The 17,520-nt window shown below is 40.9% G+C and overlaps 19 non-coding genes across 19 annotated transcripts; all 19 read right to left on the reverse strand.

Annotated features, from left to right (window-relative positions):
- Positions 1–606: 606 nt before the first annotated feature.
- trnan-guu (transfer RNA asparagine (anticodon GUU)) lies at positions 607–680 on the reverse strand. The gene has a single exon. It is a non-coding gene; the product is annotated as a tRNA-Asn (tRNA).
- Positions 681–1,966: 1,286 nt separating this feature from the next.
- trnan-guu (transfer RNA asparagine (anticodon GUU)) lies at positions 1,967–2,040 on the reverse strand. Its single transcript has one exon. It is a non-coding gene; the product is annotated as a tRNA-Asn (tRNA).
- A 1,284-nt stretch (positions 2,041–3,324) lies between these two features.
- Positions 3,325–3,398, reverse strand: trnat-ggu (transfer RNA threonine (anticodon GGU)). Its single transcript has one exon. It is a non-coding gene; the product is annotated as a tRNA-Thr (tRNA).
- Positions 3,399–4,010: 612 nt separating this feature from the next.
- On the reverse strand, positions 4,011–4,084 carry trnan-guu (transfer RNA asparagine (anticodon GUU)). The gene has a single exon. It is a non-coding gene; the product is annotated as a tRNA-Asn (tRNA).
- Positions 4,085–4,690: 606 nt separating this feature from the next.
- On the reverse strand, positions 4,691–4,764 carry trnan-guu (transfer RNA asparagine (anticodon GUU)). Its single transcript has one exon. It is a non-coding gene; the product is annotated as a tRNA-Asn (tRNA).
- A 614-nt stretch (positions 4,765–5,378) lies between these two features.
- Positions 5,379–5,452, reverse strand: trnan-guu (transfer RNA asparagine (anticodon GUU)). Its single transcript has one exon. It is a non-coding gene; the product is annotated as a tRNA-Asn (tRNA).
- A 615-nt stretch (positions 5,453–6,067) lies between these two features.
- Positions 6,068–6,141, reverse strand: trnan-guu (transfer RNA asparagine (anticodon GUU)). Its single transcript has one exon. It is a non-coding gene; the product is annotated as a tRNA-Asn (tRNA).
- A 1,292-nt stretch (positions 6,142–7,433) lies between these two features.
- trnan-guu (transfer RNA asparagine (anticodon GUU)) lies at positions 7,434–7,507 on the reverse strand. The gene has a single exon. It is a non-coding gene; the product is annotated as a tRNA-Asn (tRNA).
- Positions 7,508–8,107: 600 nt separating this feature from the next.
- trnan-guu (transfer RNA asparagine (anticodon GUU)) lies at positions 8,108–8,181 on the reverse strand. Its single transcript has one exon. It is a non-coding gene; the product is annotated as a tRNA-Asn (tRNA).
- A 614-nt stretch (positions 8,182–8,795) lies between these two features.
- Positions 8,796–8,869, reverse strand: trnan-auu (transfer RNA asparagine (anticodon AUU)). The gene has a single exon. It is a non-coding gene; the product is annotated as a tRNA-Asn (tRNA).
- Positions 8,870–9,483: 614 nt separating this feature from the next.
- trnan-auu (transfer RNA asparagine (anticodon AUU)) lies at positions 9,484–9,557 on the reverse strand. The gene has a single exon. It is a non-coding gene; the product is annotated as a tRNA-Asn (tRNA).
- Positions 9,558–10,171: 614 nt separating this feature from the next.
- trnan-guu (transfer RNA asparagine (anticodon GUU)) lies at positions 10,172–10,245 on the reverse strand. Its single transcript has one exon. It is a non-coding gene; the product is annotated as a tRNA-Asn (tRNA).
- Positions 10,246–10,853: 608 nt separating this feature from the next.
- trnan-guu (transfer RNA asparagine (anticodon GUU)) lies at positions 10,854–10,927 on the reverse strand. The gene has a single exon. It is a non-coding gene; the product is annotated as a tRNA-Asn (tRNA).
- A 608-nt stretch (positions 10,928–11,535) lies between these two features.
- On the reverse strand, positions 11,536–11,609 carry trnan-guu (transfer RNA asparagine (anticodon GUU)). Its single transcript has one exon. It is a non-coding gene; the product is annotated as a tRNA-Asn (tRNA).
- A 1,302-nt stretch (positions 11,610–12,911) lies between these two features.
- On the reverse strand, positions 12,912–12,985 carry trnan-guu (transfer RNA asparagine (anticodon GUU)). Its single transcript has one exon. It is a non-coding gene; the product is annotated as a tRNA-Asn (tRNA).
- A 1,294-nt stretch (positions 12,986–14,279) lies between these two features.
- Positions 14,280–14,353, reverse strand: trnan-guu (transfer RNA asparagine (anticodon GUU)). The gene has a single exon. It is a non-coding gene; the product is annotated as a tRNA-Asn (tRNA).
- Positions 14,354–15,647: 1,294 nt separating this feature from the next.
- On the reverse strand, positions 15,648–15,721 carry trnan-guu (transfer RNA asparagine (anticodon GUU)). Its single transcript has one exon. It is a non-coding gene; the product is annotated as a tRNA-Asn (tRNA).
- Positions 15,722–16,327: 606 nt separating this feature from the next.
- Positions 16,328–16,401, reverse strand: trnan-guu (transfer RNA asparagine (anticodon GUU)). Its single transcript has one exon. It is a non-coding gene; the product is annotated as a tRNA-Asn (tRNA).
- A 614-nt stretch (positions 16,402–17,015) lies between these two features.
- Positions 17,016–17,089, reverse strand: trnan-guu (transfer RNA asparagine (anticodon GUU)). Its single transcript has one exon. It is a non-coding gene; the product is annotated as a tRNA-Asn (tRNA).
- Between the last annotated feature and the right edge of the window lie 431 nt (positions 17,090–17,520).

Raw genomic sequence — 17,520 nt, forward strand, 5'->3', positions numbered from 1 at the left:
AAAAACACATGTGTCTTGAAAAAAAAGTAATACACCCAAAAAAAACCTGTGCGTTAAATCACCTCGACATTGATGACTTCAAATGTTGATAGAAAGTAGCCGTATTTCATTCCCCACTGATAAATAACATATGATTTAAATTCTTGGGCCCCCTCCCATCAGTCCCTCCTGAATCAACTCCTTTCAACCCTTAACCTTATCTCTGAGCGTATGAATTCTCCTGGGTTCTGGAAAAGGGGAAAAGGGGGGAGCCCCCCTTAAGAACAAGCTTTCCTCTGCCTGTGGCCCCCTTAAATGTTAATTGGTAAAAAAAGATAGCAAAATATGGCTTTTAAGAAAAAAACTATTTCCATGTTATGATCGTAAGACAAGGTGAAATGGATCATATCTAAGCTCCAATATACTTTCAATTCCGAGAAAGCACTTGAGCCAGCTAGCTCTTCTTCCAGACACTCCGTACTCAAGTCAACGGATGTAATTGGTTGGACGGGGAATGACAGAGCAGTTCTATAAAATCTACTCTTGGAAACACAGTTGATTTTTTTCACTTAACAAAGGTTTATGGTATGGGCTGATGCTTGACCTGGTGTTCAGTAAATATCAGCTCGTCCCTGGGTGGGCTTGAACCACCAACCTTTCGATTAACAGTCGAACGCGCTAACCAATTGCGCCACAGAGACCTATGTATAAAATCACATGTGTCTTGAAAAAAAAGTAATACACCCAAAAAAAACCTGTGCGTTAAATCACCTCGACATTGATGACTTCAAATGTTGATAGAAAGTAGCCGTATTTCATTCCCCACTGATAAATAACATATGATTTAAATTCTTGGGCCCCCTCCCATCAGTCCCTCCTGAATCAACTCCTTTCAACCCTTAACCTTATCTCTGAGCGTATGAATTCTCCTGGGTTCTGGAAAAGGGGAAAAGGGGGGAGCCCCACAAGCTTTCCTCTGCCTGTGGCCCCCTTAAATGTTGATTGGTAAAAAAAGATAGCAAAATATGGCTTTTAAGAAAAAAACTATTTCCATGTTATGATCGTAAGACAAGGTGAAATGGATCATATCTAAGCTCCAATATACTTTCAATTCCGAGAAAGCACTTGAGCCAGCTAGCTCTTCTTCCAGACACTCCGTACTCAAGTCAATGGATGTAATTGGTTGGACGGGGAATGACAGAGCAGTTCTATAAAATCGACTCTTGGAAACACAGTTGATTTTTTTCACTTAACAAAGGTTTATGGTATGGGCTGATGCTTGACCTGGTGTTCAGTAAAGATCAGCTCGTCCCTGGGTGGGCTTGAACCACCAACCTTTCGATTAACAGTCGAACACGCTAACCAAATGCGCCACAGAGACCTATGTAAAAAAACACATGTGTCTTGAAAAAAAAGTAATACACCCAAAAAAAACCTGTGCGTTAAATCACCTCGACATTGATGACTTCAAATGTTGATAGAAAGTAGCCGTATTTCATTCCCCACTGATAAATAACATATGATTTAAATTCTTGGGCCCCCTCCCATCAGTCCCTCCTGAATCAACTCCTTTCAACCCTTAAGCTTATCTCTGAGCGTATGAATTCTCCTGGGTTCTGGAAAAGGGGAAAAGGGGGGAGCCCCACAAGCTTTCCTCTGCCTGTGGCCCCCTTAAATGTTAATTGGTAAAAAAAGATAGCAAAATATGGCTTTTAAGAAAAAAACTATTTCCATGTTATGATCGTAAGACAAGGTGAAATGGATCATATCTAAGCTCCAATATACTTTCAATTCCGAGAAAGCACTTGAGCCAGCTAGCTCTTCTTCCAGACACTCCGTACTCAAGTCAACGGATGTAATTGGTTGGACGGGGAATGACAGAGCAGTTCTATAAAATCTACTCTTGGAAACACAGTTGATTTTTTTCACTTAACAAAGGTTTATGGTATGGGCTGATGCTTGACCTGGTGTTCAGTAAATATCAGCTCGTCCCTGGGTGGGCTTGAACCACCAACCTTTCGATTAACAGTCGAACGCGCTAACCAATTGCGCCACAGAGACCTATGTATAAAATCACATGTGTCTTGAAAAAAAAGTAATACACCCAAAAAAAACCTGTGCGTTAAATCACCTCGACATTGATGACTTCAAATGTTGATAGAAAGTAGCCGTATTTCATTCCCCACTGATAAATAACATGATTTAAATTCTTGGGCCCCCTCCCATCAGTCCCTCCTGAATCAACTCCTTTCAACCCTTAACCTTATCTCTGAGCGTATGAATTCTCCTGGGTTCTGGAAAAGGGGAAAAGGGGGGAGCCCCACAAGCTTTCCTCTGCCTGTGGCCCCCTTAAATGTTGATTGGTAAAAAAAGATAGCAAAATATGGCTTTTAAGAAAAAAACTATTTCCATGTTATGATCGTAAGACAAGGTGAAATGGATCATATCTAAGCTCCAATATACTTTCAATTCCGAGAAAGCACTTGAGCCAGCTAGCTCTTCTTCCAGACACTCCGTACTCAAGTCAATGGATGTAATTGGTTGGACGGGGAATGACAGAGCAGTTCTATAAAATCGACTCTTGGAAACACAGTTGATTTTTTTCACTTAACAAAGGTTTATGGTATGGGCTGATGCTTGACCTGGTGTTCAGTAAAGATCAGCTCGTCCCTGGGTGGGCTTGAACCACCAACCTTTCGATTAACAGTCGAACACGCTAACCAAATGCGCCACAGAGACCTATGTAAAAAAACACATGTGTCTTGAAAAAAAAGTAATACACCCAAAAAAAACCTGTGCGTTAAATCACCTCGACATTGATGACTTCAAATGTTGATAGAAAGTAGCCGTATTTCATTCCCCACTGATAAATAACATATGATTTAAATTCTTGGGCCCCCTCCCATCAGTCCCTCCTGAATCAACTCCTTTCAACCCTTAAGCTTATCTCTGAGCGTATGAATTCTCCTGGGTTCTGGAAAAGGGGAAAAGGGGGGAGCCCCACAAGCTTTCCTCTGCCTGTGGCCCCCTTAAATGTTAATTGGTAAAAAAAGATAGCAAAATATGGCTTTTAAGAAAAAAACTATTTCCATGTTATGATCGTAAGACAAGGTGAAATGGATCATATCTAAGCTCCAATATACTTTCAATTCCGAGAAAGCACTTGAGCCAGCTAGCTCTTCTTCCAGACACTCCGTACTCAAGTCAACGGATGTAATTGGTTGGACGGGGAATGACAGAGCAGTTCTATAAAATCTACTCTTGGAAACACAGTTGATTTTTTTCACTTAACAAAGGTTTATGGTATGGGCTGATGCTTGACCTGGTGTTCAGTAAATATCAGCTCGTCCCTGGGTGGGCTTGAACCACCAAACTTTTGATTACCAGTCGAACGCGCTAACCAATTGCGCCACAGAGACCTATGTATAAAATCACATGTGTCTTGAAAAAAAAGTAATACACCCAAAAAAAACCTGTGCGTTACATCACCTCGACATTGATGACTTCAAATGTTGATAGAAAGTAGCCGTATTTCATTCCCCACTGATAAATAACATGATTTAAATTCTTGGGCCCCCTCCCATCAGTCCCTCCTGAATCAACTCCTTTCAACCCTTAACCTTATCTCTTAGCGTATGAATTCTCCTGGGTTCTGGAAAAGGGGAAAAGGGGGGAGCCCCCCTTAAGAACAAGCTTTCCTCTGCCTGTGGCCCCCTTAAATGTTAATTGGTAAAAAAAGATAGCAAAATATGGCTTTTAAGAAAAAAACTATTTCCATGTTATGATCGTAAGACAAGGTGAAATGGATCATATCTAAGCTCCAATATACTTTCAATTCCGAGAAAGCACTTGAGCCAGCTAGCTCTTCTTCCAGACACTCCGTACTCAAGTCAACGGATGTAATTGGTTGGACGGGGAATGACAGAGCAGTTCTATAAAATCTACTCTTGGAAACACAGTTGATTTTTTTCACTTAACAAAGGTTTATGGTATGGGCTGATGCTTGACCTGGTGTTCAGTAAATATCAGCTCGTCCCTGGGTGGGCTTGAACCACCAACCTTTCGATTAACAGTCGAACGCGCTAACCAATTGCGCCACAGAGACCTATGTATAAAATCACATGTGTCTTGAAAAAAAAGTAATACACCCAAAAAAAACCTGTGCGTTAAATCACCTCGACATTGATGACTTCAAATGTTGATAGAAAGTAGCCGTATTTCATTCCCCACTGATAAATAACATATGATTTAAATTCTTGGGCCCCCTCCCATCAGTCCCTCCTGAATCAACTCCTTTCAACCCTTAACCTTATCTCTGAGCGTATGAATTCTCCTGGGTTCTGGAAAAGGGGGGAGCCCCCCTTAAGAACAAGCTTTCCTCTGCCTGTGGCCCCCTTAAATGTTAATTGGTAAAAAAAGATAGCAAAATATGGCTTTTAAGAAAAAAACTATTTCCATGTTATGATCGTAAGACAAGGTGAAATGGATCATATCTAAGCTCCAATATACTTTCAATTCCGAGAAAGCACTTGAGCCAGCTAGCTCTTCTTCCAGGCACTCCGTACTCAAGTCAACGGAAGTAAATGGTTGGACAGGAAATGACAGAGCAGTTCTATCAAATCTACTCTTGGAAACAGAGTTGATTTTTTTCACTTAACAAAGGTTGATGGTATGCGCTGATGCTTGACCTGGTGTTCAGTAAATATCAGCTCGTCCCTGGGTGGGCTTGAACCACCAACCTTTCGATTAACAGTCGAACGCGCTAACCAATTGCGCCACAGAGACCTATGTATAAAATCACATGTGTCTTGAAAAAAAAGTAATACACCCAAAAAAAACCTGTGCGTTAAATCACCTCGACATTGATGACTTCAAATATTGATAGAAAGTAGCCGTATTTCATTCCCCACTGATAAATAACATATGATTTAAATTCTTGGGCCCCCTCCCATCAGTCCCTCCTGAATCATCTCCTTTCAACCTTTAACCTTATCTCTGAGCGTATGAATTCTCCTGGGTTCTGGAAAAGGGGAAAAGGGGGGAGCCCCCCTTAAGAACAAGCTTTCCTCTGCCTGTGGCCCCCTTAAATGTTAATTGGTAAAAAAAGATAGCAAAATATGGCTTTTAAGAAAAAAACTATTTCCATGTTATGATCGTAAGACAAGGTGAAATGGATCATATCTAAGCTCCAATATACTTTCAATTCCGAGAAAGCACTTGAGCCAGCTAGCTCTTCTTCCAGGCACTCCGTACTCAAGTCAACGGAAGTAAATGGTTGGACAGGAAATGACAGAGCAGTTCTATCAAATCTACTCTTGGAAACAGAGTTGATTTTTTTCACTTAACAAAGGTTGATGGTATGCGCTGATGCTTGACCTGGTGTTCAGTAAATATCAGCTCGTCCCTGGGTGGGCTTGAACCACCAACCTTTCGATTAACAGTCGAACGCGCTAACCAATTGCGCCACAGAGACCTATGTATAAAATCACATGTGTCTTGAAAAAAAAGTAATACACCCAAAAAAAACCTGTGCGTTAAATCACCTCGACATTGATGACTTCAAATGTTGATAGAAAGTAGCCGTATTTCATTCCCCACTGATAAATAACATATGATTTAAATTCTTGGGCCCCCTCCCATCAGTCCCTCCTGAATCAACTCCTTTCAACCCTTAACCTTATCTCTGAGCGTATGAATTCTCCTGGGTTCTGGAAAAGGGGAAAAGGGGGGAGCCCCCCTTAAGAACAAGCTTTCCTCTGCCTGTGGCCCCCTTAAATGTTAATTGGTAAAAAAAAGATAGCAAAATATGGCTTTTAAGAAAAAAACTATTTCCATGTTATGATCGTAAGACAAGGTGAAATGGATCATATCTAAGCTCCAATATACTTTCAATTCCGAGAAAGCACTTGAGCCAGCTAGCTCTTCTTCCAGACACTCCGTACTCAAGTCAACGGATGTAATTGGTTGGACGGGGAATGACAGAGCAGTTCTATAAAATCTACTCTTGGAAACACAGTTGATTTTTTTCACTTAACAAAGGTTTATGGTATGGGCTGATGCTTGACCTGGTGTTCAGTAAATATCAGCTCGTCCCTGGGTGGGCTTGAACCACCAACCTTTCGATTAACAGTCGAACGCGCTAACCAATTGCGCCACAGAGACCTTTGTAAAAAAACACATGTGTCTTGAAAAAAAAGTAATACACCCAAAAAAAACCTGTGCGTTAAATCACCTCGACATTGATGACTTAAAATGTTGATAGAAAGTAGCCGTATTTCATTCCCCACTGATAAATAACATGATTTAAATTCTTGGGCCCCCTCCCATCAGTCCCTCCTGAATCAACTCCTTTCAACCCTTAACCTTATCTCTGAGCGTATGAATTCTCCTGGGTTCTGGAAAAGGGGAAAAGGGGGGAGCCCCACAAGCTTTCCTCTGCCTGTGGCCCCCTTAAATGTTGATTGGTAAAAAAAGATAGCAAAATATGGCTTTTAAGAAAAAAACTATTTCCATGTTATGATCGTAAGACAAGGTGAAATGGATCATATCTAAGCTCCAATATACTTTCAATTCCGAGAAAGCACTTGAGCCAGCTAGCTCTTCTTCCAGACACTCCGTACTCAAGTCAATGGATGTAATTGGTTGGACGGGGAATGACAGAGCAGTTCTATAAAATCGACTCTTGGAAACACAGTTGATTTTTTTCACTTAACAAAGGTTTATGGTATGGGCTGATGCTTGACCTGGTGTTCAGTAAAGATCAGCTCGTCCCTGGGTGGGCTTGAACCACCAACCTTTCGATTAACAGTCGAACACGCTAACCAAATGCGCCACAGAGACCTATGTAAAAAAACACATGTGTCTTGAAAAAAAAGTAATACACCCAAAAAAAACCTGTGCGTTAAATCACCTCGACATTGATGACTTCAAATGTTGATAGAAAGTAGCCGTATTTCATTCCCCACTGATAAATAACATATGATTTAAATTCTTGGGCCCCCTCCCATCAGTCCCTCCTGAATCAACTCCTTTCAACCCTTAAGCTTATCTCTGAGCGTATGAATTCTCCTGGGTTCTGGAAAAGGGGAAAAGGGGGGAGCCCCCCTTAAGAACAAGCTTTCCTCTGCCTGTGGCCCCCTTAAATGTTAATTGGTAAAAAAAGATAGCAAAATATGGCTTTTAAGAAAAAAACTATTTCCATGTTATGATCGTAAGACAAGGTGAAATGGATCATATCTAAGCTCCAATATACTTTCAATTCCGAGAAAGCACTTGAGCCAGCTAGCTCTTCTTCCAGACACTCCGTACTCAAGTCAACGGATGTAATTGGTTGGACGGGGAATGACAGAGCAGTTCTATAAAATCTACTCTTGGAAACACAGTTGATTTTTTTCACTTAACAAAGGTTTATGGTATGGGCTGATGCTTGACCTGGTGTTCAGTAAATATCAGCTCGTCCCTGGGTGGGCTTGAACCACCAACCTTTCGATTAACAGTCGAACGCGCTAACCAATTGCGCCACAGAGACCTATGTATAAAATCACATGTGTCTTGAAAAAAAAGTAATACACCCAAAAAAAACCTGTGCGTTAAATCACCTCGACATTGATGACTTCAAATGTTGATAGAAAGTAGCCGTATTTCATTCCCCACTGATAAATAACATATGATTTAAATTCTTGGGCCCCCTCCCATCAGTCCCTCCTGAATCAACTCCTTTCAACCCTTAACCTTATCTCTGAGCGTATGAATTCTCCTGGGTTCTGGAAAAGGGGGGAGCCCCCCTTAAGAACAAGCTTTCCTCTGCCTGTGGCCCCCTTAAATGTTAATTGGTAAAAAAAGATAGCAAAATATGGCTTTTAAGAAAAAAACTATTTCCATGTTATGATCGTAAGACAAGGTGAAATGTACTAAGCTCCAATATACTTTCAATTCCGAGAAAGCACTTGAGCCAGCTAGCTCTTCTTCCAGACACTCCGTACTCAAGTCAACGGAAGTAAATGGTTGGACAGGAAATGACAGAGCAGTTCTATCAAATCTACTCTTGGAAACACAGTTGATTTTTTTCACTTAACAAAGGTTGATGGTATGCGCTGATGCTTGACCTGGTGTTCAGTAAAAAATAGCTCGTCCCTGGGTGGGCTTGAACCACCAACCTTTCGATTAACAGTCGAACGCGCTAACCAATTGCGCCACAGAGACCTATTTATTAAATCACATGTGTCTTGAAAAAAAAGTAATACACCCAAAAAAAACCTGTGCGTTAAATCACCTCGACATTGATGACTTCAAATATTGATAGAAAGTAGCCGTATTTCATTCCCCACTGATAAATAACATATGATTTAAATTCTTGGGCCCCCTCCCATCAGTCCCTCCTGAATCATCTCCTTTCAACCTTTAACCTTATCTCTGAGCGTATGAATTCTCCTGGGTTCTGGAAAAGGGGAAAAGGGGGGAGCCCCCCTTAAGAACAAGCTTTCCTCTGCCTGTGGCCCCCTTAAATGTTAATTGGTAAAAAAAGACAGCAAAATATGGCTTTTAAGAAAAAAACTATTTCCATGTTATGATCGTAAGACAAGGTGAAATGGATCATATCTAAGCTCCAATATACTTTCAATTCCGAGAAAGCACTTGAGCCAGCTAGCTCTTCTTCCAGACACTCCGTACTCAAGTCAACGGAAGTAAATGGTTGGACAGGAAATGACAGAGCAGTTCTATCAAATCTACTCTTGGAAACACAGTTGATTTTTTTCACTTAACAAAGGTTGATGGTATGCGCTGATGCTTGACCTGGTGTTCAGTAAATATCAGCTCGTCCCTGGGTGGGCTTGAACCACCAACCTTTTGATTAATAGTCGAACACGCTAACCAATTGCGCCACAGAGACCTATGTATAAAATCACATGTGTCTTGAAAAAAAAGTAATACACCCAAAAAAAACCTGTGCGTTAAATCACCTCGACATTGATGACTTCAAATATTGATAGAAAGTAGCCGTATTTCATTCCCCACTGATAAATAACATATGATTTAAATTCTTGGGCCCCCTCCCATCAGTCCCTCCTGAATCATCTCCTTTCAACCTTTAACCTTATCTCTGAGCGTATGAATTCTCCTGGGTTCTGGAAAAGGGGAAAAGGGGGGAGCCCCCCTTAAGAACAAGCTTTCCTCTGCCTGTGGCCCCCTTAAATGTTAATTGGTAAAAAAAGATAGCAAAATATGGCTTTTAAGAAAAAAACTATTTCCATGTTATGATCGTAAGACAAGGTGAAATAGATCATATCTAAGCTCCAATATACTTTCATTTCCGAGAAAGCACTTGAGCCAGCTAGCTCTTCTTCCAGACACTCCGTACTCAAGTCAACGGAAGTAAATGGTTGGACAGGAAATGACAGAGCAGTTCTATCAAATCTACTCTTGGAAACACAGTTGATTTTTTTCACTTAACAAAGGTTGATGGTATGCGCTGATGCTTGACCTGGTGTTCAGTAAATATCAGCTCGTCCCTGGGTGGGCTTGAACCACCAACCTTTTGATTAATAGTCGAACACGCTAACCAATTGCGCCACAGAGACCTATGTATAAAATCACATGTGTCTTGAAAAAAAAGTAATACACCCAAAAAAAACCTGTGCGTTAAATCACCTCGACATTGATGACTTCAAATATTGATAGAAAGTAGCCGTATTTCATTCCCCACTGATAAATAACATATGATTTAAATTCTTGGGCCCCCTCCCATCAGTCCCTCCTGAATCATCTCCTTTCAACCTTTAACCTTATCTCTGAGCGTATGAATTCTCCTGGGTTCTGGAAAAGGGGAAAAGGGGGGAGCCCCCCTTAAGAACAAGCTTTCCTCTGCCTGTGGCCCCCTTAAATGTTAATTGGTAAAAAAAGATAGCAAAATATGGCTTTTAAGAAAAAAACTATTTCCATGTTATGATCGTAAGACAAGGTGAAATAGATCATATCTAAGCTCCAATATACTTTCATTTCCGAGAAAGCACTTGAGCCAGCTAGCTCTTCTTCCAGACACTCCGTACTCAAGTCAACGGAAGTAAATGGTTGGACAGGAAATGACAGAGCAGTTCTATCAAATCTACTCTTGGAAACACAGTTGATTTTTTTCACTTAACAAAGGTTGATGGTATGCGCTGATGCTTGACCTGGTGTTCAGTAAATATCAGCTCGTCCCTGGGTGGGCTTGAACCACCAACCTTTCGATTAACAGTCGAACGCGCTAACCAATTGCGCCACAGAGACCTATGTATTAAATCACATGTGTCTTGAAAAAAAAGTAATACACCCAAAAAAAACCTGTGCGTTAAATCACCTCGACATTGATGACTTCAAATATTGATAGAAAGTAGCCGTATTTCATTCCCCACTGATAAATAACATATGATTTAAATTCTTGGGCCCCCTCCCATCAGTCCCTCCTGAATCATCTCCTTTCAACCTTTAACCTTATCTCTGAGCGTATGAATTCTCCTGGGTTCTGGAAAAGGGGAAAAGGGGGGAGCCCCCCTTAAGAACAAGCTTTCCTCTGCCTGTGGCCCCCTTAAATGTTAATTGGTAAAAAAAGACAGCAAAATATGGCTTTTAAGAAAAAAACTATTTCCATGTTATGATCGTAAGACAAGGTGAAATGTACTAAGCTCCAATATACTTTCAATTCCGAGAAAGCACTTGAGCCAGCTAGCTCTTCTTCCAGACACTCCGTACTCAAGTCAACGGAAGTAAATGGTTGGACAGGAAATGACAGAGCAGTTCTATCAAATCTACTCTTGGAAACACAGTTGATTTTTTTCACTTAACAAAGGTTGATGGTATGCGCTGATGCTTGACCTGGTGTTCAGTAAATATCAGCTCGTCCCTGGGTGGGCTTGAACCACCAACCTTTCGATTAACAGTCGAACGCGCTAACCAATTGCGCCACAGAGACCTTTGTATTAAATCACATGTGTCTTGAAAAAAAAGTAATACACCCAAAAAAAACCTGTGCGTTAAATCACCTCGACATTGATGACTTCAAATATTGATAGAAAGTAGCCGTATTTCATTCCCCACTGATAAATAACATATGATTTAAATTCTTGGGCCCCCTCCCATCAGTCCCTCCTGAATCATCTCCTTTCAACCTTTAACCTTATCTCTGAGCGTATGAATTCTCCTGGGTTCTGGAAAAGGGGAAAAGGGGGGAGCCCCCCTTAAGAACAAGCTTTCCTCTGCCTGTGGCCCCCTTAAATGTTAATTGGTAAAAAAAGACAGCAAAATATGGCTTTTAAGAAAAAAACTATTTCCATGTTATGATCGTAAGACAAGGTGAAATGTACTAAGCTCCAATATACTTTCAATTCCGAGAAAGCACTTGAGCCAGCTAGCTCTTCTTCCAGACACTCCGTACTCAAGTCAACGGAAGTAAATGGTTGGACAGGAAATGACAGAGCAGTTCTATCAAATCTACTCTTGGAAACACAGTTGATTTTTTTCACTTAACAAAGGTTGATGGTATGCGCTGATGCTTGACCTGGTGTTCAGTAAAAAACAGCTCGTCCCTGGGTGGGCTTGAACCACCAACCTTTCGATTAACAGTCGAACGCGCTAACCAATTGCGCCACAGAGACCTATGTTTAAAAATACATGTGTCTTGAAAAAAAAGTAATACACCCAAAAAAAACCTGTGCGTTAAATCACCTCGACATTGATGACTTCAAATGTTGATAGAAAGTAGCCGTATTTCATTTCCCACTGATAAATAACATATGATTTAAATTCTTGGGCCCCCTCCCATCAGTCCCTCCTGAATCAACTCCTTTCAACCCTTAACCTTATCTCTGAGCGTATGAATTCTCCTGGGTTCTGGAAAAGGGGAAAAGGGGGGAGCCCCCCTTAAGAACAAGCTTTCCTCTGCCTGTGGCCCCCTTAAATGTTAATTGGTAAAAAAAGATAGCAAAATATGGCTTTTAAGAAAAAAACTATTTCCATGTTATGATCGTAAGACAAGGTGAAATGGATCATATCTAAGCTCCAATATACTTTCAATTCCGAGAAAGCACTTGAGCCAGCTAGCTCTTCTTCCAGACACTCCGTACTCAAGTCAACGGATGTAATTGGTTGGACGGGGAATGACAGAGCAGTTCTATAATATCTACTCTTGGAAACACAGTTGATTTTTTTCACTTAACAAAGGTTTATGGTATGGGCTGATGCTTGACCTGGTGTTCAGTAAATATCAGCTCGTCCCTGGGTGGGCTTGAACCACCAACCTTTCGATTAACAGTCGAACGCGCTAACCAATTGCTCCACAGAGACCTATGTATAAAATCACATGTGTCTTGAAAAAAAAGTAATACACCCAAAAAAAACCTGTGCGTTAAATCACCTCGACATTGATGACTTCAAATATTGATAGAAAGTAGCCGTATTTCATTCCCCACTGATAAATAACATATGATTTAAATTCTTGGGCCCCCTCCCATCAGTCCCTCCTGAATCATCTCCTTTCAACCTTTAACCTTATCTCTGAGCGTATGAATTCTCCTGGGTTCTGGAAAAGGGGAAAAGGGGGGAGCCCCCCTTAAGAACAAGCTTTCCTCTGCCTGTGGCCCCCTTAAATGTTAATTGGTAAAAAAAGACAGCAAAATATGGCTTTTAAGAAAAAAACTATTTCCATGTTATGATCGTAAGACAAGGTGAAATGGATCATATCTAAGCTCCAATATACTTTCAATTCCGAGAAAGCACTTGAGCCAGCTAGCTCTTCTTCCAGACACTCCGTACTCAAGTCAACGGATGTAATTGGTTGGACGGGGAATGACAGAGCAGTTCTATAAAATCTACTCTTGGAAACACAGTTGATTTTTTTCACTTAACAAAGGTTTATGGTATGGGCTGATGCTTGACCTGGTGTTCAGTAAATATCAGCTCGTCCCTGGGTGGGCTTGAACCACCAACCTTTCGATTAACAGTCGAACGCGCTAACCAATTGCGCCACAGAGACCTATGTTTAAAAACACATGTGTCTTGAAAAAAAAGTAATACACCCAAAAAAAACCTGTGCGTTAAATCACCTCGACATTGATGACTTCAAATGTTGATAGAAAGTAGCCGTATTTCATTCCCCACTGATAAATAACATATGATTTAAATTCTTGGGCCCCCTCCCATCAGTCCCTCCTGAATCAACTCCTTTCAACCCTTAACCTTATCTCTGAGCGTATGAATTCTCCTGGGTTCTGGAAAAGGGGAAAAGGGGGGAGCCCCACAAGCTTTCCTCTGCCTGTGGCCCCCTTAAATGTTAATTGGTAAAAAAAGATAGCAAAATATGGCTTTTAAGAAAAAAACTATTTCCATGTTATGATCGTAAGACAAGGTGAAATGGATCATATCTAAGCTCCAATATACTTTCAATTCCGAGAAAGCACTTGAGCCAGCTAGCTCTTCTTCCAGACACTCCGTACTCAAGTCAACGGATGTAATTGGTTGGACGGGGAATGACAGAGCAGTTCTATAATATCTACTCTTGGAAACACAGTTGATTTTTTTCACTTAACAAAGGTTTATGGTATGGGCTGATGCTTGACCTGGTGTTCAGTAAATATCAGCTCGTCCCTGGGTGGGCTTGAACCACCAACCTTTCGATTAACAGTCGAACGCGCTAACCAATTGCTCCACAGAGACCTATGTATAAAATCACATGTGTCTTGAAAAAAAAGTAATACACCCAAAAAAAACCTGTGCGTTAAATCACCTCGACATTGATGACTTCAAATATTGATAGAAAGTAGCCGTATTTCATTCCCCACTGATAAATAACATATGATTTAAATTCTTGGGCCCCCTCCCATCAGTCCCTCCTGAATCATCTCCTTTCAACCTTTAACCTTATCTCTGAGCGTATGAATTCTCCTGGGTTCTGGAAAAGGGGAAAAGGGGGGAGCCCCCCTTAAGAACAAGCTTTCCTCTGCCTGTGGCCCCCTTAAATGTTAATTGGTAAAAAAAGACAGCAAAATATGGCTTTTAAGAAAAAAACTATTTCCATGTTATGATCGTAAGACAAGGTGAAATGGATCATATCTAAGCTCCAATATACTTTCAATTCCGAGAAAGCACTTGAGCCAGCTAGCTCTTCTTCCAGACACTCCGTACTCAAGTCAACGGATGTAATTGGTTGGACGGGGAATGACAGAGCAGTTCTATAAAATCTACTCTTGGAAACACAGTTGATTTTTTTCACTTAACAAAGGTTTATGGTATGGGCTGATGCTTGACCTGGTGTTCAGTAAATATCAGCTCGTCCCTGGGTGGGCTTGAACCACCAACCTTTCGATTAACAGTCGAACGCGCTAACCAATTGCGCCACAGAGACCTATGTTTAAAAACACATGTGTCTTGAAAAAAAAGTAATACACCCAAAAAAAACCTGTGCGTTAAATCACCTCGACATTGATGACTTCAAATGTTGATAGAAAGTAGCCGTATTTCATTCCCCACTGATAAATAACATATGATTTAAATTCTTGGGCCCCCTCCCATCAGTCCCTCCTGAATCAACTCCTTTCAACCCTTAACCTTATCTCTGAGCGTATGAATTCTCCTGGGTTCTGGAAAAGGGGAAAAGGGGGGAGCCCCACAAGCTTTCCTCTGCCTGTGGCCCCCTTAAATGTTAATTGGTAAAAAAAGATAGCAAAATATGGCTTTTAAGAAAAAAACTATTTCCATGTTATGATCGTAAGACAAGGTGAAATGGATCATATCTAAGCTCCAATATACTTTCAATTCCGAGAAGGCACTTGAGCCAGCTAGCTCTTCTTCCAGACACTCCGTACTCAAGTCAACGGATGTAATTGGTTGGACGGGGAATGACAGAGCAGTTCTATAATATCTACTCTTGGAAACACAGTTGATTTTTTTCACTTAACAAAGGTTTATGGTATGGGCTGATGCTTGACCTGGTGTTCAGTAAATATCAGCTCGTCCCTGGGTGGGCTTGAACCACCAACCTTTCGATTAACAGTCGAACGCGCTAACCAATTGCTCCACAGAGACCTATGTATAAAATCACATGTGTCTTGAAAAAAAAGTAATACACCCAAAAAAAACCTGTGCGTTAAATCACCTCGACATTGATGACTTCAAATATTGATAGAAAGTAGCCGTATTTCATTCCCCACTGATAAATAACATATGATTTAAATTCTTGGGCCCCCTCCCATCAGTCCCTCCTGAATCATCTCCTTTCAACCTTTAACCTTATCTCTGAGCGTATGAATTCTCCTGGGTTCTGGAAAAGGGGAAAAGGGGGGAGCCCCCCTTAAGAACAAGCTTTCCTCTGCCTGTGGCCCCCTTAAATGTTAATTGGTAAAAAAAGACAGCAAAATATGGCTTTTAAGAAAAAAACTATTTCCATGTTATGATCGTAAGACAAGGTGAAATGGATCATATCTAAGCTCCAATATACTTTCAATTCCGAGAAAGCACTTGAGCCAGCTAGCTCTTCTTCCAGACACTCCGTACTCAAGTCAACGGATGTAATTGGTTGGACGGGGAATGACAGAGCAGTTCTATAAAATCTACTCTTGGAAACACAGTTGATTTTTTTCACTTAACAAAGGTTTATGGTATGGGCTGATGCTTGACCTGGTGTTCAGTAAATATCAGCTCGTCCCTGGGTGGGCTTGAACCACCAACCTTTCGATTAACAGTCGAACGCGCTAACCAATTGCGCCACAGAGACCTATGTTTAAAAACACATGTGTCTTGAAAAAAAAGTAATACACCCAAAAAAAACCTGTGCGTTAAATCACCTCGACATTGATGACTTCAAATGTTGATAGAAAGTAGCCGTATTTCATTCCCCACTGATAAATAACATATGATTTAAATTCTTGGGCCCCCTCCCATCAGTCCCTCCTGAATCAACTCCTTTCAACCCTTAACCTTATCTCTGAGCGTATGAATTCTCCTGGGTTCTGGAAAAGGGGAAAAGGGGGGACCCCCACAAGCTTTCCTCTGCCTGTGGCCCCCTTAAATGTTAATTGGTAAAAAAAGATAGCAAAATATGGCTTTTAAGAAAAAAACTATTTCCATGTTATGATCGTAAGACAAGGTGAAATGGATCATATCTAAGCTCCAATATACTTTCAATTCCGAGAAAGCACTTGAGCCAGCTAGCTCTTCTTCCAGACACTCCGTACTCAAGTCAACGGATGTAATTGGTTGGACGGGGAATGACAGAGCAGTTCTATAAAATCTACTCTTGGAAACACAGTTGATTTTTTTCACTTAACAAAGGTTTATGGTATGGGCTAATGCTTGACCTGGTGTTCAGTAAATATCAGCTCGTCCCTGGGTGGGCTTGAACCACCAACCTTTCGATTAACAGTCGAACGCGCTAACCAATTGCGCCACAGAGACCTATGTATAAAATCACATGTGTCTTGAAAAAAAAGTAATACACCCAAAAAAAACCTGTGCGTTAAATCACCTCGACATTGATGACTTCAAATGTTGATAGAAAGTAGCCGTATTTCATTCCCCACTGATAAATAACATATGATTTAAATTCTTGGGCCCCCTCCCATCAGTCCCTCCTGAATCAACTCCTTTCAACCCTTAACCTTATCTCTGAGCGTATGAATTCTCCTGGGTTCTGGAAAAGGGGAAAAGGGGGAAGCCCCCCTTAAGAACAAGCTTTCCTCTGCCTGTGGCCCCCTTAAATGTTAATTGGTAAAAAAAGATAGCAAAATATGGCTTTTAAGAAAAAAACTATTTCCATGTTATGATCGTAAGACAAGGTGAAATAGATCATATCTAAGCTCCAATATACTTTCAATTCCGAGAAAGCACTTGAGCCAGCTAGCTCTTCTTCCAGACACTCCGTACTCAAGTCAACGGAAGTAAATGGTTGGACAGGAAATGACAGAGCAGTTCTATCAAATCTACTCTTGGAAACACAGTTGATTTTTTTCACTTAACAAAGGTTGATGGTATGCGCTGATGCTTGACCTGGTGTTCAGTAAATATCAGCTCGTCCCTGGGTGGGCTTGAACCACCAACCTTTCGATTAACAGTCGAACGCGCTAACCAATTGCGCCACAGAGACCTATGTATTAAATCACATGTGTCTTGAAAAAAAAGTAATACACCCAAAAAAAACCTGTGCGTTAAATCACCTCGACATTGATGACTTCAAATATTGATAGAAAGTAGCCGTATTTCATTCCCCACTGATAAATAACATATGATTTAAATTCTTGGGCCCCCTCCCATCAGTCCCTCCTGAATCATCTCCTTTCAACCTTTAACCTTATCTCTGAGCGTATGAATTCTCCTGGGTTCTGGAAAAGGGGAAAAGGGGGGAGCCCCCCTTAAGAACAAGCTTTCCTCTGCCTGTTGCCCCCTTAAATGTTAATTGGTAAAAAAAGACAGCAAAATATGGCTTTTAAGAAAAAAACTATTTCCATGTTATGATCGTAAGACAAGGTGAAATGGATCATATCTAAGCTCCAATATACTTTCAATTCCGAGAAAGCA

Source organism: Gadus macrocephalus, chromosome 8, assembly GCF_031168955.1.
Source record: "Gadus macrocephalus chromosome 8, ASM3116895v1".
Lineage (NCBI taxonomy): Eukaryota > Metazoa > Chordata > Actinopteri > Gadiformes > Gadidae > Gadus > Gadus macrocephalus.